The sequence below is a fragment of the Petaurus breviceps genome, unplaced genomic scaffold (genome assembly GCF_028583685.1).
Source record: "Petaurus breviceps papuanus isolate PSGF00001 unplaced genomic scaffold, PetGlider_PUasm1.0 90994, whole genome shotgun sequence".
NCBI classification, from domain to species: Eukaryota; Metazoa; Chordata; class Mammalia; order Diprotodontia; family Petauridae; genus Petaurus; species Petaurus breviceps.
The window spans coordinates 1223147-1243561 of NW_027187393.1; the positions used below are offsets into that span (position 1 = coordinate 1223147).

Consider the following 20415-nt stretch of genomic DNA (forward strand, 5'->3'; position numbering starts at 1 on the left):
CATGCAGATGAATTGGATTTAAGTGAGGGAGGGCTGCTGTGCAAGGTCACTAGTCTCACTTTCTCCTCCAGAGCCATATGGGCCCAAGCTATAAGGCACAGATACAGAATAAATAGGAAATAATTGACAGAGTGCACTAGAATTAAGAGGGGTTGGGAAAGACTTCCAGTAAAAGATAGGATTTTAGTTGGGACTTAAAGAAAGCCAGGGAGGGTCAGTAGTTGGAGTGGAGGAGGGAAAGCATTCCAGGCATGGGAGAATAGCCAGAAAAAATCCCAGAGTCTAGAAATAGAGTGTCTTGTTTGTGGAAGAACCAGGAGGTCAGTGGCACTGGATTGAAGAATATGTGTTGGGGAATAAAATATAAGAAGACTGAAAATGTAGGAGAGAAATAGCTTATGAAGGGCTTTAAATGCTAAGCAGAATATTTTGTATGTGATATAATAGGGAGCCACTGGAGTCTGGGGTGGGGGGGAAGAAGCACGAGGCAGACATGATCAGACTTGCACTTTAAGAAAATCACTTTAGTAACTAAGAGGAGAATAGACTGGAGTGGGGAGAGACTTGAGCCAGGCAGACCCACCAGCAGGTGACTAAAATAATCCAAGTGTGAGGTGATGAGGGCCTGCACTAGAGTGGTAGTGACTCTTGCTATATGACTGACTACTCCAGCTTATTTTCCTAGTTACACATATTCTTTATATTGTCTCTGAAACCACTGCCCATGCAGTACATTTTCAATGATCCCAAGCTGCTGTTGCCAAAGTCCATCCTGTTTAACACTAATTGTACCAGTGATGCAACGTACCTATGAATCACAGAACATTATCATCTCTGAAAAATCACAACTGTAGGTGACCCAAAGTGCAATGGAAAGACACATATGCCATAGTGTATTGCTTAGAAAAAGAGACTGGGCCTATAATTTCAATGATATAGGGAGCTCCCAAATGAAGAAACCTGTCTATTGGTGCCAAATAAGCACTGTCTGGAACGTAGTTGCCTAAAGAACTGAGAGGATAACTAACTTGCCCTAGATTACAAACTCAGTATGTGTCAGAAGCACAAATCTTCGAGGGTTTGATGTCAGCTCTTTATCCATAATGTTGCCATGCTAAGTATGCTAACATATTACTAACAATGGCTATTAATATAGGAAAAATGATTAACTCTCAACCCATCAAAAAGCACAAAAATAATACCCAGAGAAAACTGGACCTTTTATAGATAGAACTTGCCCAAATACAAAGAAAAGGTTTTGGGTTTTTTTTTTTCCAGCAGTTGTTATGCTGGATTTTTATCTGTGTGTGTGTGTGTGTTAGTGTGTTATTTTTAAACAAAATTTCCTCCATAACATCATCCTTTGAAGCCTCATCATATTGTGGCAATGACTCTGGCTACTCAAAGACTATGCCAGTGAAACATAAGCTGGAAAGTTTTTAGACACAGCCCTGGCCATGGACCATGTCTCTGAAATCTAAAAACCAGCCTAAGTAAATTCAGAGAAGTTCTTTACCAAAAGTGGACCCACAGAGTACAAGTTTTATAATTCGCTCTAGAAGAGGTTCTTAATCTGGGGCCCATGAACTTGAATGGGAAAATATACATGTCGTCTTTATTTTTACTAATAGAATATAACTGAAATTTAGCATTTTCTTCTATTGTGAATTTTTAAAACATCAGATTGCTAACATATTAGTTATTAATTACACATTACACAAAAAAGGTCAAGAACTTTAGGGACTTCAATCTACAACAAACAGCTATGAAATCACAGTTCTTTTGAAGGACTAAAGAATTTAAAAAAAAAAACATACTTTCTGTTAGCTTTTTCTGTTTGTTGTTAGTTTTTTTTTTTTTTTAATACTTACTGGGTTTTTATTCTTGAGTCAGGATCTCCCTGCTCTTAGGCAAGTTCTTGTCAATTTGCTAACGGACTAGCCCCTTGCTAGATAGGTTAATTCTTTTTTTTTAATCGTTTCTTTCTCTCTTTTTTTTTTGCCTTGGGGGGGGGCAATTGGGGTTAAGTGACTTGCCCAAGGTCATATGGCTAGTTTTGTGTGTTAAGTGTCTGAGGCCACATTTGAACTCAGGTCCTCCTGATTCCAGGGCTGGTACTCATCATTCACTGCGCCACCTAGCTGCCCCTAGATAGGTTATTTCTTAAAGTACCAGTTCATACTTCCCCTCAAAACTAGAGAGCTCAGCTTGTACTAAAGGCTGGATTCTAAAAAATAATAAGGGTATAAAAAAATTATGGTTATGGAGACAAAAGAAAGGCATCCACTCCTTCACTGGTACTCCAACCTCAGAATTCACAAGCCAAAGATAATTTTTATCATGTAATTCCCATTCCAGGGTATAGAAGCCTTTCTACAACATTACTTCTTTTTCTGTCAGCTTATCTTTCCCATCTCTGATTTATTCCCCCAACCATGACAAAACTTACAGAATATACCTTAATCCCAGTGACCCTTGGTGACAAGTAATTTTCATCAAAACCTGAAGTCAAATTATTATGTAAAAAAACTTATGTAAATTTAAAAAATTATTATGTAAAAAAAAAACTTATTTTACTAGTTGCTCTAATTACTCATATTCTAGTTACTCCAAAGCACACAACATGCAAAACCTGGAGAAACAATTTAAGGACTCAGTAACATTCCGAACAAGGACAAGTAAGGCTGCTCTACTCTCTACAACTATGAAGAAGAGTGACAGTGACAGCAGGAGGTAGAATGAGGCAATCTTCATAACACAGGACCTAAACAACACTCAAAGGGCTACCCTAAGGGTCTAGAAAAGCATAGTAAACCAGTTTGCCTGGTCTACAAGCCTAGATATCCTCTTACAAGAGTGTGTTTTTTTAAGCTATTTAGCCTGGTAACAATTGAGCTTGGTTTGGAATTTCTAATACACCCAGAATCCAACCAAAAAATTTAATATTACAATACTAATTATAGGCAAATTATAACAGAGTGGAAAGATAAACTAGACTTGAAAATCAAAAGACCTATACATCAAGTCCTTGCTCCAACATTTACTATGTGACCTTGGGAAGATCACTTCACTTTTAATGGGACAAAAATACTTATTATTTCCTCATAGAATTGCTGAAAGGGCAATATTTCATAAGCCATAATGCAATATATAAATACTATCTTTATGATAAAACAGCCTTTCTCACAGACAAATCATCTAAAAGTTGTCTTCCCTTGTATGACCTTTTAAAGTAAAGCTTTTCTAAGCTGACTTATTTATGGAATGCTGTGGGGTGGGATGGAACTGGCAGCAAGAAGGATTAGGGGGGAAGTTTCTGTTTAAGAATTTCAGGAGGGAAAAAATGAAAGTGCAAAGCCATTTAATGAGTTGAAGAGATATATAAGTAAAATTACTCAAAATAAATTTTTAAAGAGTCCTCCAATATTACATGATATTTTATTATTACCAACCACTCCCTAAAGTATGCTATATGTAACTGAAATAAATCAAATTAATCCTTATAGGTCCCTCATAGAAATAAACATGCAGATCATTTAACTTTCTTACAACTTCAATCTTTAAGAAATAAGTGACCCTAAACTCCCATTTAGCCAAGTTTTACTATGACTTAAATAGGAAACAAAACAGGAAAAGAGCACTGGAGGTTGTTTCCAATTTATGAATAGGGCTTGTTCCACAAAACTTGTTTTGCTGAGAGAAGTTTACAATTTCACTTATAATAATTTTCAAATCACTTGTTCCTTTGTTCTTTATTTAAAGATTTGTGTTTGTTGATGAATACTAAGAATATAATAAAAAATACTTTAAATTCATTTGCTAGTTGGGATGATCAAAAGTCGGAAAAGCATTTTCCCACAGAGAGAATATAAACTCCTATTCTAGCTCACAAAAGCCTATTAACACAGAATACACCTGAAACAGACTTGCTTCAATATTTCAAATTATAATTTCACTAGTATGGGAGCTTTCTCCAATAATCAAAGATCATAATCCTGTTCATGCCTTAGTAGATGGTACTTGCATTCCTATGGCGGAAAAGATTCATCTGGAAGCCAATCTTACAATGATGAGAGCTGAAGTATAATGCTAAATCAACAGTAATCTATAAGCTAATCACCAAGTATAACAATATTCCTACCAAAAAATGAATAAGGACAAAAAGACAAAACTCAGGTCAAATATAATGGATTATATGGATTCTAAATGCAAGTCAAAAAATAAAACTTTTCTTTAAACAGTAAAATTTTTTTTAAGTAAAGTATAATATGTACTGTCAGTTGTAATCACTGTATTAGATGGTTATTCTATACTGCTTTTTAGTGGTAAGGTAGTACAGTGAGGGGCAAGCGAGATGGCAGTGTATAGAGTTCTGGGCCTGAAGTCAGGAAGACTCATCTTCATGAGTGCAAATGTGGCCTTGGATACTTACAAGCTGTGTGACCCTAGGCAAGTCACTTCACCCTGTTTGCCTCAGTTTCCTCATCTGTAAAATGAGGTGGAGAAGGAAATGGCAAACTATACCAGTATCTCTGCCAAGAAAACCCAAATAGGGTCACAAAGAGTCAGACATGACTGAAATGACTAAACAATAAACACTACAGGGAGGCTTCTTTATAAGGAAATAAGTAATGTGTCAAAATAAAAAGAGTCACTAAGAACATTTTAGTTCAGGAGCAAGGAATAAGCTTTTTATAGCACCTCCTATATGATTTACAAACATTATCCCCTTTGATCCTCACAACAACTCTATGAGGTGGGTGCTGTTATTTTACATACGAAGAAACAAGGCAAACAGAGGTTAAGTGACTTGCCCAGGATCACATAACTAGTAAAGTGTCTAAAGTAACATTTGAATGCAGGTCTTCTTGATTCTAGGTCGAGGACTCTAACCACTGTGCTACCTAACAGCAGACTCAAAGGAAAAAAAAATGAATTGAGAATTCCAACTTGGAAGAACAGAAACAAATGCCTTTCTTTTCTCCCCTCCTTCTCAGGTGCTTTTCCTTTCTTCAGGAGAAAAAGGACTAGCCCAGTTCCAAACAACTAGTAGTTGTAATAGACTGACATGGTTAAAAGATAAGAAAGCTATAAAATGTTATGCTCAAGGGCATCATAGAAAATGAAATAATACTTAAAATATATGCAACAAATGGTGCAATCTTAGGCCTTCCTTTACAATCTAAGTACTTTAAAGAAAGTTGAGTGAATTATGGGGGGAAAAAAAGGAAAAAATTAGTCAAGAGTTTTCAACATGCTCCTTTCAAAACTAGACAAATCTAACAAAAAAATAAAAACCAGAAAAGTTAAAGACTTGAAAATTTTTTTAGAAAAAGTAGATATAAGAACTCTTGAGATGAGTGAATGGAATGGAATATAAACATTCCAACACAAAGGAACACACTTTTTTTTTTTCAAGGAGTCAATTCAACATGCAAACTGTGTGCATACAAGATATATATAACATGAACAGAAGATGTTCTCAGTGGGAAACCACTGGCCATGAGGGGAGTCTAAGAAATATTTATTTTTTTTCTTTTTAGTTTTCAACATTTATTTTCACAAGATTTTGAGTTACAAATTTTCTCCCTGTCTTTCCCCTAGCCCCCACCCCAAGATAGCAAACCTACTGAATACCCTTCCCCCAATCTGCTCTCTCTTATATCCTCCCCCATACTACCTCTAACTTTCTAGTAGGACAAGATGGATTTCTATACCCCAGTGCCTGTATATTTTATTTCCCAGTTGCATGTAAAAACAATTTTTTTAACATGTTTTTAAAAATTTGATTTCCAGATTCTTTCCCTTCTTCCCTCCTCACCCACCCCGACTGGGAAGACAAGCAATTCAATATGTATAGTTACACAAAACGTTTCCATAGTAGTTATATTGTGAAAGATTTCCCTCCATCCTATCCCACCCCCCCAATTATTCTATTTTCTACTTTGACCCTGTCCCTTTTCAAAAGTGTATGCTTCTAACTACCCTCTCTCCCAATCTGCCCTCCCTTTTATCATCCCCCTTTTTATCCCCTTCCCCCCTACTTCCCTGTGGGGTAAGATACCCAAATGAGTGTGTATGTTATTCTCTCAGGCCAAATTAAATGAGAGTAAGGGTGACCCATTAATTCCCTTTCACCATCCTGCTCTTCCCCTATATTGTAACAGCTTTCTCTTGCCTCTTTTATATGAGATAATTTACCCTATTCTATCTCTCGCTTTCTCCTTTTCTCATTATATCCTCTCTCACCTCTTAATTTTATTTTTTAGATATCATCCCTTCCTATTCAATTGATCCTGTGCCTTATCTCTATGTATACATGTACACATATAGACACACTCACATATATATTTATATACACATATACCCTCTTATACATCCATATATATTTCCTTCAACTATCCTCATACTGAGAAAAGTCTCATAAATTACAATTACTGTTTTTCCATACAGGATTGTAAATAGTTCAACTTTAATAAAGTCCCTTATGATTACTTTTTCCTGTTTACCTTCTCATGCTCCTTGCATTTGAAAGTCAAATTTTCTGTTCTGCTCTGGTTTTTTCATCAAGAATACTTGAAAGTCCTCTATTTCATTGAATGACCATATTTTCTCCTGAAGCATTATACTCATTTTTGCTGGGTAGGTGATTCTTGGTTTTAATCCTAGCTTCTTTGACCTCTGGGATATCATATTCCAAGCCCTTTGATCCCTTAATGTGGAAGCTGCTAGATCTTCTGTTATCCTGATTGTGTTTCCACAATACTCGAACTGTTTCTTCCTGACAGCTTGTAATATTTTCTCCTTGACCTGGGAACTCTGGAATTTGGCTATGATACTCCTAGGAGTTTTCTTTTTGGGATCTTTTTCAAGAGGTGATCAGTGAATTCTTTCCATTTCTTTTGTCCTCTGGTTCTAGAATATCAGGGCACTTTTCCTTGAGAATTTCTTGAAGGATGATTGTCTATGCTCTTTTTTGATCATGGTTTTCAGGTAGTCCAATAATTTTTAAATTATCTCTCCTGGATCTGTTTTCCAGGTCAATGGTTTTTCCAATGACATATTTCACATTGCCTTCTATTTTTTCATTTGTTTGGATCTGTTTTATAGTATCTTGATTTCTCATAAAGTCATTAGTTTCCATTTGCTACAATCTAATTTTGAAGGAATTATTCTCTTCAGGGAGTTTTTGAAATTCCTTTTCCACCTGGGCAATTCAGTTTTTTAAGGCATTCTTCTCCTAATTGGCTTTTTGGGCCTCTTTTGCCATTTGAGTTAGTCTATTTTTTAAGGTGTTATTTTCTTCAGTATTTTTTTGGGTCTCCTTTAGCAGGCTGTTGACTCACTTTTCATGATTTTCTTGCATCATTCTCATTTCTCTTCCCAATTTTTCCTCCACTTCTCTTATTTGAATTTTCAAAATCCTTTTGAGCTCCTCCATGGCCTGTAATCAGTTCATATTTTTCTTGGAGGCTTCTGATGCAGGAGTTTTTACTTCGTTGCCTTCTTCTGGTTCCATGTTTTGATCCTTTTTGTCCCCAGAAAAGGACTCTATGGTCTGATTGTGGTTCCTCTGCTTGCTCATCTTGCCAGCCAATTAACTTGACTTCTGAGCTCTTTGTCATGGTAGAACTCTGCTTCCAGAGTGGAGAGATCTGTGTCCCAAATTGCTGGAGTTTTTGCAGTTGCTAGAGCTATGAGGAGGGCGCCATCTCTAAAGACAGCCCAAGCTCTGGCCCACTGGCGTTTCTCAGCCCAGGACCACTACCCAAGACTGTGACCCATATCCAAGCAGGTCAAAGTAAGAGAGATTATTACCCTCTGAATAGTTGCTTGGTCCCCCTACAATCTGCAGACCAGGAGCTCTGGAGGCAGTTACTCAGCAGTTGCAGCCGCTGTGCCTCCACCACTTCTCACCTTGGGGGCAGGGGCCAGACTATGTTCTTTTGTCACCCACTTCCAACAGAGTTCTCCACTGACCTTTTACTTTCTCTTTGTTGCTTATGGGTTGAGAAATCTGGAAACCACCACAGCTGCCAGTGACTCACCTCCTAAAGTCTCAAATATACACATTTCTTAGCTATATCTAGCACTTTTACAAAAAGTGATCATGTGCTAGAGCAGACCTGTACAACATATGGTCCACCAAAGGATTTTGGGCAACTCTCACATGATGTCACCATTATGGCTGGTTGCCAGGGGTCACATGACAGCCACCGGAACTCCTTTGGCAGGCCATATGTTGTACAGGCCTATGCTAGTGCAAAAAAAAGTCTCTTAAACAAATGCAGAGCAACAAATACTAAATAAGTACTTTTCTGACCACAACACAATAAAATTATAATTAACAGAACATTTGAAAATAAGATTCAATCATAAATGGAGATAATCCAAAATAAATCCTAAAGAATTAGTGGGGTCATAGGACAAATTACAGAAAAAAATTATTATTTCATCAAATAATCTGACAACAGTGAGACAACACAACAAAAACTTTTGGGATGTAACCAAACTAGTCCTTGAGGGAGGGAGTATCAAATGTATGTCTAAACACTTTCATCAACAAAGGAAAAAAGGAAAGAGACCATGAACTGAGAGTGTATTTTAGACAGGGCCTAATTCAGACCAGTTCCATGGTAGTTTATGTTCATATTAGAAAAAAATTAGACAACTGCAAATAATTCAACAGTTAACAAAAGGAAATCTACTTAAGGATATTCAACAAGGTTGTGAACTTGAGGACACTCAAGTTACTTCAACTGAACAAACTTCCCCTGATTCTTGGCTGCACATCATTGGTCAATCAGGAAAGCACAGGAGGATAAAGTTCCTTGTGGACACTTTTTGTTTGTTTGTTTTTGTTTTTTTGCTTTTTGGAGGGCAGTTGGCAAGGTTACATATGGCTAGTTTTTTTGTGTGGGTGTTAAGTGCCTGAGGCCGGAACCGAACTCAGGTCCTCCTGACTCTGGGGCCAGCACTTTTACTCACTGCACCACCTAGCCGCCCCCCTTGTGGACACTTTGTATCTGGGTGACTGGGATGAAGGGTGATACAAAGAGTATGAACCATTAGTTCTCTAAAAACCAGGGCTTCTTAAACTTTTTCCAACTCCAGATCTCTTCGGTACTTCTTAAACCATTTAAGGAAATACTAGCCTAACTTGCATGGGAGGGTGGGAATAAGGTGGTTAGGAGCTGAAAAAAAAACAAACAGGAAGGAGTGAAGGAATGGGAAGGGAGAAAAAAAAAGAAATTCTGAATATCAAAGAGATAAAATTAAAAACCAAAATAACACTGAATTACTCATTTAAACTAGGAGCTAATTTTTTAAAAACCAAACACTAAGATGACTTAAGAGAAAAACAAAATTGCCAATATATAAAAATTAAAAGCCTTACAACAAATTAAAAGGAAATAAGAAATTATCAGCACCTATTTTCCCCAATTATGTACCCAAAAAAGAAAATGTGAATTAAATAAATGTTTATAAAAATGTAAAAGATGCAGATTAATAGAATTAACAGAATTATAAGAAATTTTAAATAGCACAATCCCAGAAAAAAAGAAACTGAATAAGTAAAAAAAAGGAATTCTTGAAAGAAAAAATCCAAGAACCATATAGACTGACATGTGAATGCCACTAAATATTCAAAGCATAATTATTTCCACTATCATATAAATTATTTGCAAAACTGGGGGGGGAGGCATCCTATTAAACTAACTCTATGACACAAGATGTAACTTGATATCTAAACTGGAGAGAGATGAAATGGAGAAAGAAAATTTTACACCAATATCTGATCTAATGAATACTGATACAAAAATGTTCAATAAAGTATTAGCAAAGAAGATATATAACCACATATCAAGAAGGTCATATTTTATGACCAAGTTGTACTTCTACAAAGAATGTAGGGTTGAATCAATAGTAAAAAAAAAAAACTATAAACATAACAAATCATTAATAACAAAAAACAATCCACATGACTATATACAGATATAAAACATAGATATAAAAATATGTAATATATAGACATAAAAAAACTTTACAAAATAAAACATTTGTTTCAAACATTTAAGTATAGGAATAAATGGATTCTTCCTTAAAATAATAAATAGTATCTAACTAAAAGCAAGAGCTAGAATTATCTGTAATATAGAAATTCTTGTGGCCTTTCCAAGAGGATGGACAAATAAGAATGTCTATCCTCACCACTAGTTTTTTATGTTTTTTCTAAAAATTCTAGTTATGGCAATGAAAGAAGAAAAAAATTCAGCAAATGAGTATAGGCAAAGAAGAAATATTAATGATTTTCAACAATATCAATGGAGCTTTATCCTTTAGTGGCTGTCCTCTGGGCTGGAGCTGCCAAAGGGGGTCGCTCATTATCATGATACTGAGGGCACTCACTGGGATCTATGGAAATCCTGACATAAGAACACTTGGTAATGTGTGAAAAGCTGGAGGAAATCCCTAGGAGAAGAGGAAAATCAATAGGGAATACTTGTTGTAGGTCCATCATTCTTGAAGAGGACCACCACATGAGGAAGGTGATGCCATGACATGCAGGTGAATTGGATTTAAGCTTGGGAGGGCTGTATAAAGTCACCAGCCTCACTTCCTCCTCTGGAGCCATCTGGGTCCAGTGGCAAGATATATATCAGGACAACTGCAGATGGCCCTGGATGCAGTAGGAAGACTCTTGGGCTTTTTTTTTTTTTTAAAGCAATCGAGGTTAAGTAACTTGCTCAAGGTTACACGGCCAGTTATTTCTGGGTGTGGTGCTAAGTATCTGAGCACAGATTTGATCCCCAGGTCATCCCAACACTGGAGCCGGTGCTCTTACTCACTGAGCCACCTGGCCACCCCTAAGCAATTGGAGTTAAGTAACTTGCTCAAGGTTACATGGCCAGGTGTTTCTGGGTGGGTGCTAAGTGTCTGAGCCTGGATTCGATCCCCAGGTCATCCTGAAACTGGAGCTGGTGCTCTTACTCGCTATGCTACCTGGCCGCCTGTGATAGTAATGGCAATTAAAGATTCCCCTGTATTGGCTTGGTTTTCAAATTGATTGTGTTAAAACCCAGAGTTTGTTAATCCCACCTGTGGGATGGGCTTGTTGATGTGAAAAGAAAGTCCTGAATTGGGAGGAGCTGGTGACTTAGATTTGGAGACACAAGAGAGAGGCGGAGGAAACTTTTTTTTGGAAGCAGCACCTCGTGGAGAGAGAGAGAGACTAAGAGAATTGCTGGTGGCCGCTTTGAATTGCCCTGGACTTTTGAGACCTGCCCCCTGAGCTGCCAAGGACTGAGGAGACATGGCTGTTTTGCTGGTACTTTGTCTGTCTGTTTTGATGTTGTTTTGCCAGATTTGTCCACTGGTGAAAGACTGTCCTTTTGTTGAAGAAGTCCTGGAACCTGGCTGTTCGCTAAGAAGGCCTGAGACTGTCCTGCAGACAGAGAGTGAATACTGTCCACTGGTGAGGGACAGTACTGTTGTTGCAGGGGTCTGGAGACTGTCCGGCAGACAGAGTGAATACTGTCCACTGGTGAGGGACAGTGCTGTTGTTGCAGGGGTCTGGGAGCCTTTCTGTTGGTTCAGAAGCCCTGAAGAAGGATTTTCTTGTTGTATGTTTACAGAAATCCTGGGAGAGGGCTCTGCTAATGTGTTCAGGGGTTCTAGGACTGTTCTACAGACAGAGGACAAATTCATGAAGGGACTGGCAATGTATCTTATGGCCTTGCTAAGCCTTGTCTCCCCAGGAACTAAGATTGCTGAGAACTTGCCTCTTGTCAAGATGAAGAAAAGACCTCCATTTGGGTATTAAGTGCTGTGTTTAAACTTGATGTAACTCTGGGGTAGATTCAATTGTGATCCAGGGGTGGGGAACTTTTGACCTTATTGTGCTCTGTGATTGACAAATGAAGGTACTTTACCTATGTTTGGAAAATAATCTCCATTTGAGAAGAGGGGTTTTGTGGTGGACCAAATGAAGGTATAGCCTAGGGGTGGAGTAGTATTTAGAACTGGGACTTTGTAATTGATTGAATGATTGGAAAGTCCTGGGGTGGGGTAGTACTTGGAGATTATTTAATCACACTTAGTAAATGCTGTATTTTGAATGATGTCATGTTTTGATCTTCTCTGTTTTTGGTTTGTCACTGAATAAAATAGAGAGCACCTATGCTGGTATTTTGAACCTGGGAAGTTGCCTTTGCTTGATATTACATTACACCGCCCCAACTCTTGGCCTTTTTAAGCTGAGGTCTTTAACAAGTCGAAGTTTGACTGAGGCAACACTCAATCAGTGATTAAAGCTAGATAAGAAATGAGGCAGAGAATGCCTCTTTTACCTAGTAGGGGAAAAAAAAATCTTAAGAGGGGAAGATCCTCAGGTCAAAACAAAAATATATGCTATTTACATTCACTCTGAGCCAATCAGGGTCTAAACTATGACCAAGTGAGGTTTGATCTAAGATCTATAGTTGGTCAATCAATGAAAGCTAGAGTGAACTGGGTTTAAAGCCTGGTCCTCAAGAAAAAAATCTAGCCTACAAACACCAAGATGTTTTGCATAAGGGCAAGCAAGCACACTTACATACTGAATCATTTTAGTGACATAACCAAAGAAGAATTCATAGAAAAGATTCTGGGCTACAGATTATCTGGAAAGAAAACTAGAGGTATATGGTGAAACCCAACTATGTGGAGGTTCCCAAACCAATGTACTGTACAGAACATGATTATGTCACTCCTCTTAAAGATGAGGGTGACTACAAACCAGTGCTGTAGTGCCACTGGGTTCCTACAGAGGCAGCACTTCCTTGAGTGCTTCCTCAAGTGGGCAAGCCAATTGAAGGAGCAGAAAGTAATAGACTGAAACTGAACATAGTACAATAATTTAGTGGAAACTTTCCTCCATTTTAGTTACCAGTGTGTCTAGAATAGAGCACCTGATGAAGTTCAGGGTTACAGGGACCCCAAAACTATCAAGGTACAGGGTGGAGTCATCTGGAAAGAATTCAAGGACTCAACCTATATTGTGACATTAATAAAGCAGGTGAAATTTCTTAAAAAACTTGCAATCTTAAAGGGGTGATGCTAAAGCTTGTATAGAAAAAGTTCAGTGGATGGTCTCCCAATTGCTTGCCAAGTACAGACAGAATCAAGAAGTGGTTAGCTCTAACAGGAACATACAGTTTCTGTATCTTGGGTGCAAGTGTCATTCACTACTAGAAACGAGAGGGGTAGAGGTGGGCTTCTAAGGGGTATGTTTTTCAGTCTGCTAAATCAGTAAGTCAACCAGTGGTCATAGCCATCCTGTTTGTACAAGACAGCCTCAGGAGTAAATGTAAATCTTGACTTCTGGAATGTGTATATGGTAACTGAAGGAGTCTGTACATAATAGTTCTGCTGGTACAAAATAGTCTGTTTATGCAAGGGAAATTCTACATTGGTCAGCTTGTTCTTGTAACAAGCAGAGAGTTTACTTCACTGAGGTCCACTCATGGGTTACTGTCAGAGACATGGTCTTAGGGCTGGGGTCCAAGCATAAGCACCCCATTACATTGACTCTAAAGACTCTGTCTCTATGCCAATGAAGATGAAGAATACAAGCACAAGGCATATTCTCTGCTGTCAATGATTCAGATTTTGCTACTATCCCTTCATGAAAGCCCTTTAGAAGACTGTGATTACTGTAGGATCCATCTTTGTAAGCAATGATGCTAGCTGTGACCTGTTCCCAGCTCTATGACTCGGGAATTTACTATGACCTACACAACAACATCAAGAAAATCTTGACCATGCAATTCCATTGGTGAGGTATGACAGCTTTGAACAATAGGTAAAAACCAGAAAACATACTAAATTGTCCAGAAATCATTACTTGATGAAAACTGTTTCGAAAACTGTAATCCCGCAGAAATCAATATCTCACAAAATATACCACAATAAGCTATAAAATAGATACATGATCTAGATCTAAAAAAGTCATTATTGTAAGCTAACTGGAAGAAGGGAAAAAGATACCTTTTACAACTCTAGAGAGGTAAAGAATTCTTGACCAAACAAGGGAATAATAGGCTTAAAGAACACAAAATGGGCAATTTTAATTACATAAAATTGAAGTTTCTGTATAAACAGAATCAATGCAGTTAGAAGGGAAAGTAAACAAAGGAAACTTCTTTACGGCAAATTCCTCTAGTCAAGGTATGAGATACAAGATATTTTAAGAGTTGTTTTAAAATACACATGTGTGCTCCTGAAAAAGATCCCAAAAAGAAAAATCCTAGGAATATTATAGCCAGGTTCTGGAATTCCCAGATCAAGGAGAGAATATTACAAGCAGCCAGGAAGAAACAATTTGAATGTTGTGGAAACACAATCAGGATAACCCAGGATCTGGCAGCTTCTACACTGAGGGATCGAAGGGCCTGGAATAGGATATTCCAGATGGCAGCGGAGCTGGGATTAAAACCAAGAATCACCTACCCAGCAAAACTGAGTATCATCTTTCAGGGGAAAATATGGTCATTCAGTGGAATTGAGGACTTTCAAGTATTCTTAATGAAAAAACCAGAGTTGAATAGAAAATTTAACATCCAAATACAAGAAGCAAGAGAAGCTTAAGAAGGTAAACAGGGAAAAGAAATCATAAGGAACTTATCAGAGTTGAACTATTAACATTCCTACATGGAAAAATGATGAAATTGTAATTGATGAAACTTTTCTCAGTATGAAAATAGTTGAAGGGAATAGAAATATATATATGTGTGTCTATATCAGAGGGTATATGGGCATATGAATACATGTGTGAATGAGGTATATTCAACATTCAATATTCAAGGTATATATTCAACATATGAATACAGGTATACATAGATAGAGGGCACAGGACCAATTTAATAGGAAGGGATGATACTTAAAAGGGGAAATTAAGAGGTGAGACAGGAATATAATGAGAGGAGATGGAGAGAGACAGAATGGGGTAAACTATCTCATAAAGAAGAGGTAAGGGTAAAGGGTTACAATGGAGGGGAAGAATAGGAAGGCAAAAGGGAATGGGTCAACCTTATTCTCAGTGAATTTGGCTGGGAGAGGGAATGAAATATACACTAAATAGGGTATCTCACCCTGCAGGAGAGTAGGGGGGGAAGGGGATGAGAGGGGGTATGATGGCAGGGAGGGCAGGCTGAGGGTGGAGGGAAGTTGGAAGCACTCACTTTTGAAATGGGACAAGATCAAAGTAGAGAACAGAACAAATGGGAGGTGGGATAGGAGGGAGGGAAATATAGTCAGTCTTTTACAATATATCTACTATGTTAATGTTTTGCATTAGCTACACATGTACAATCTATACTGAACTGCTTATCTTCCCAGTAAGGGTGGGTGACAAGGGAGGAAGGGAATGAATCTGGAATTCAAAGTTTTAAAATCAAATGTTTAAAATTATATATACATATATACTATTATTAATACTATCTTACATGTAATTGGGAAAGAAGATACACAAGCACTGGGGCATAGAGATCCACCATGCCCTACCGGAAAAGTTTAAGGGGGTATGGGAGAAGATATGGGAGAGAGCAAATTGGAGGAGGGGATATCCTGTGGGACTGCTATTCTGAGATGGTGGGTAGGGGAAAAACGGGGAGAAAATTCTGTAACTCAAAATCTGGCGGAAATTAATGATGTAAATCAGAAGTTAATAAAGCATTTGAAAAAAGACAAAAAAAATACACGTGTGTGTGTATGAAAAGAATAAGAATCATTCCTCTATATATAAATGGTCAAAGAATAGGAATAAGCAGTAAACCAGTAATGACTACATAAAAATGTTTCCAGGATAGCAGAGCAGAGCAAAGACCAGAATTTTGCAATATTTTCTTTACAAGAAATACACCTGAAGCAGAGGCAGAGACACACATATACACTCCCACACACACATACAGTAAAGGTAAGGGATGGGAGCAGAATCTATTATGCTTCAGCTAAAGTTAAAAAAGCGGGGGGGTAGCAATCCTGATCTCAGGCAAAACAAAAGCAAAAATAGACCTAATTAAATGAGATAAAGAAGGAAAATGTATTTTGCTAAAAGGTACTATAGACAATGAAATAACAGCAGTACTAAAATAGTCTACCTGTCAGATCTATGGAGAAGGGAAGAATTCATGACCAAACATGAGATAGAGAGCATTACAAAATGTAAAACAGATCATCTTGATTATATCAAATTAAAAAGCTTTTACACAAACAAAACCAACACAACCAAGATTAGAAGGAAAGCAGAAAGCTGGGAAATAATCTTTACAGCAAGTGTCTCAGATAAAGGACTCATTTTTCAAATATTTAGAAAACTGAGTCAAATTTATAAGAATACAAGCCATTCCCCAAATGATAAATGGTCAAAGAATATGAAGAGGCAGTTTTCAGATAAGGAAATAAAAGCTATCTATAGCCATATGAAGAACTGCTCTAAATCACTTTTGATTAGAAAAATGCAAATTAAAACAATTCTCAGGTACCACCTCACAACTATTAGAAATTGGCTAACGTGACAAAAAAGGAAAACAATAAATGTTGAAGAGGACATGGGAAAATTGGGACACATGTACTGTTGGTGGTGTTGTGAACTGATTGAACCATTATGAAGAGCAAATATGCCCAAAGGACAACCAAACTGTGAATACCCTTCGATTCAACAATACTTCTATGAGATCTGTATCCCAAAGATCATAAAAAAGGGAAAAGGACCTACTTGTGTAAAAATATTTATAGCAGCCCTTTCTGTGGTGGCAAAATACTGGTTAACTGAAGGGATGTCCATCAATTGAGGAATGGCCGAATAAGCTGTGGTATATGAATGTAATGGAATACTATCATGCAATTTGAAATGATGAACAGGCAGATTTCAGAAAAAACTGGAAAGACTTGCATGAATTGATATAAAGTGAAATGAGCAGAACCAGAATACACCATACACAGTATCAGCAACACTGTGATGATCGACTATGAATGATGCAGCTCTTCTGAGCAACACAATGATTCGAGACAAGTACAAAGCACTCACAAAAGAAAATGCAGTCCACATCCAGATAAAGAACTGATCTTAGGGGGTGGCTACATGGCACAGTGAATAGAGCACCAGCCCTGGAGTCAGGAGGACCAGCCTCAGACACTTAACATTTACTAGCCGTGTAACCTTGGGCAAGTCACTTAACCCCAACTGCCCCTCCAAAACAGAAAACAAAAAAAAGAACTGATCTTAAGATTAATACAGATTGAAGCATACTTTTTTCACTTACTTTATTCTCTGTCATGTTTTTTTTCCCCTTTTTATCTAATTCGTCTTCCACAGCTGTGACTAATACAGAAATATTATGATAGCACATGTGTACCCTACATCAAGTAGCCTAATATTTTAAGAAGGGAGAAAAATTTGGAATAAAAATCTTGTAAAAATGAATGCTGGGGTGGCTAGGTGGTGCAGTGAATAGAGCACTGGCTCTGGAATCTGGAGGACCTGAGTTCAAATCCGGCCTCAGACACTTAACACAAAAACTAGCCATATGACCTTGGGCAAGTCACTTAACCCCAATTGCCCTCTCCCACCAAAAAAAGTAAAAAAAAAAAAAAAAGAATGCTAAAACTTGCAAATACTATTAAAAAAAAAACCTAAAATAAAAATGTTTCCATAGAAATACAAATTAAAACTATTCTGAGGTTCAGTCTCACATTCATACTGACATTGACAAAAATAATTTTAAAAAGAAAATGATAGGGGCGGCCAGGTAGCACAGCGAGTAAGAGCACCAACTCCAGTGTCAGAACGACCTGGAGATTGAATCCCGGGCTCAGACACTTAGCACCCACCCAGAAACACCTGGCCGTGTAACCTTGAGCAAGTTACTTAATCCCAATTGCTTAGGGGCGGCCAGGTGGCTCAGCGAGTAAGAGCACCAGCTCCAGTGTTGGGATGACCTGGAGATCGAATCCCAGGCTCAGACACTCAGCACCACACCCAGAATTAACTGGCCATGTAACCTTGAGCAAGTTACTTAACCCTGATTGCTTAATAAAAAAAAAAAGAAAAAAAAAAGAAAGAAAATGATAAATGTTGGAGAAAATATACAGACATAATAATGCTACTAATTGAACTGAGAATTGGTTCAACCACTCTGGCAAGCAATCTGATAATATACCCAAAAAAGTCATTAAAGTGTGCATATCACTGTTTGATGCACTTAATACCATTCACTACTAAGCATATACCCAAAGTGAACAAAAAAAGGACTATACACACAAAAATATTTATAGCAACACTTCATTATAGCAAAAAACTGAGGAAAAAACATCTTTTTTTTTGGCTTAAATGGCTTAAAAAATTATCGTACACGAATGTGAGGAAATATTTTTAAAATGAATTTTACTGAGGGATTTTTTTTTTACATTATCAGTTTCCCCCATTCTCTCTTCCCCTCTCCCTAACAGAGAACATCCCATATAAAAATAAATAAAAAAAAAAAAAAGCAAAAATCAGTCTGAACAACAAACTGAAAAAAGTCTGAAAACATGTGTAACACCTGTGAACCTCCTACCTGTGCAAAGAGGTAGGATGGAAATGTCTTCGCATATTTCTTCTTTCTAGTTATGGTTGTTCTTTATAATTTTGAAACTTTCACTTTATAATTTTGCAACACTGACTCACAATCTGTACATGCACTTACATTCTAGGCACTGTGTATACTGTTTTCTTGGGTCTACTTCACTCTGTATCAATTCATATAGATTTTTGCATGCTCCTATGTATTCATTGCACACTTTCTTATAACACAGTCTTATTCTATAACATTCATATACCACAACTGATTTAACCTTTTCCAACCAATGGGCATCTACATTTTGTTTCCAATTCTCTATCACAAAAAGTTCTGCTATAAATATTTTGGTGTATATGGGGACTTTCACCTTATCAATAGCTTCCTTGGAGTGTAAGACCCATAAGGAAGTCCCTCATCAAAAAATATGGATACTTTACCTGCCACTTTATTTACATAATTCCAAACTGCTTTCTAAAATGGTAGTAAAGGGGCGGCCAGGTAGCATAGCAAGTAAGAGCACCAGCTCCAGTGTCAGGATGACCTGGGGATCAAATCCGGGCGCAGATACTTAGCACCACACCCAGAAATAACTGGCCGTGTAACCTTGAACAAGTTACTTAACCCCGATTGCTTTAAAAATAAAATAAAATAAAATAAAATGGTAGTAAAAATTCACAACTCCACCAACAACAGCTGCATCAATGTGTTTATCTTCCAACAACCTTTTCAACATTTACTCTTCCCATCCTTTATTTTCTTCAAAGATTTGCAGGGCATATACTAAAACATCAAGATTGTTTTGACTTGCATTTCTCCATTATTGATTTGGATCATTCTTTTATATGGTTACTAGTTCACAATTCTTCTTTTGAAAAGTTTAATATCCTTTGGCCACTTACCCCTTGGGGAGAATAGCTTTTGGTCTTAAATTTATTAATGAATTATTTATATGTTTTGGTTATTAAATTCATATCCAAGAAATGTAATACAAAGATTTTTTTCCCCATTCAATTGCTTCCCTTCTTATTCTAGATGCATTCATTTTGTCTGTAGATACCATTCAATTTCATGTAATCCGTTATCTACTTTATCTCCTGTAATTTCCTCAATCCCTCATTTGGTTAAGAATACATTCCTACAGGGGCAGCTAGGTGGCACAGTGAGTAAAGCGTTGGCCCCCGGAGTCAGGAGGACCTGAGTTCTGGCCTCAGACACTTAACACCCACACAAAAAAACTAGCCATGTAACCTGGGGCAAGTTACTTAACCCCAATTGCCCTCCAAAAGGCAAAAAAAAAAAATACATTTCTACCTATATGAGCTGATTCTCTTATAATTTTTATACTATTATCCTTAATATTAAGGTTGCATTTCCATTTAGAATGTATTGTCAGATAACTTTCCAGTTTTCCTAGCAGTTATCATATGGGAAGTTCTTTCCTAAGTAATTTATGTAATAGAATACACTATTGCATCTTAAGAGGCAATCTATGACAAATATAAATGACAAAAGGGACAGATACAGAGAAATCTGGAAGAACTTACAAAAACGGATACAAAATGAAAGGAGCAGAACTAAAACAATTTATACAAATACAACTTTGATGAGGAACAAGCAATTTATGATGAAAAAGAATATGATTGATTCAATGATCAATCACAATTACAGATGATTCATACTATCTATCTCTTTCTTGACAGAAAGGCAACGTGCTAGAAGTACAAAATGAAACATACATTCTCAAATATGCCCAATATGTATTAGTTTTGCTTGACAACACTAATTTAAGAAAAGGCTTTTTTTTTGGGGGGGGGGG

The 20415-nt window shown here is 37.2% G+C and overlaps 1 protein-coding gene across 11 annotated transcripts in view; it reads right to left on the minus strand.

Moving 5' to 3' along the window:
- Window positions 1–20415, minus strand: part of UIMC1 (ubiquitin interaction motif containing 1) — a 142986-nt gene that overhangs the window by 100619 nt on the left and 21952 nt on the right. The window lies entirely within an intron of this gene.